Source organism: Trypanosoma equiperdum (assembly GCF_001457755.1).
Source record: "Trypanosoma equiperdum strain OVI genome assembly, contig: ctg_1430, whole genome shotgun sequence".
NCBI classification, from domain to species: Eukaryota; Euglenozoa; class Kinetoplastea; order Trypanosomatida; family Trypanosomatidae; genus Trypanosoma; species Trypanosoma equiperdum.
The window spans coordinates 660-999 of record NW_027123428.1 but is presented as its reverse complement, the minus strand read 5'-3'; positions in this window follow the sequence as shown (position 1 = coordinate 999).

The window sequence follows — 340 nt, the reverse complement described above, 5'->3', positions numbered from 1 at the left end:
GAGACGTTATGTTATCTATTTATCTTCTTGAAGATACATTGAGTTTAAACACACTAAATGTGATAGCAACAGTAATAATAATGTTCCGAAGAAACAAAATGGTTATTTCCTTAATTTTATAAAAATTTTGAGAAGCTTATAAGAAAATTTTAGCAAACAAAAAGAAGCCTGATGAGTCACTAATGTGTTTACATAAGCAATGCGTTGAGAGTGTTATAATACTTTTGTTGAATACATATGCTACGTGTTGTTATCTCATCTTTGATCACGTGTCTACATTTTTGAAGTAGTTATCTTCACGCATACCTGCACCCTCCAACCGTGTAAATTCATCTACTCT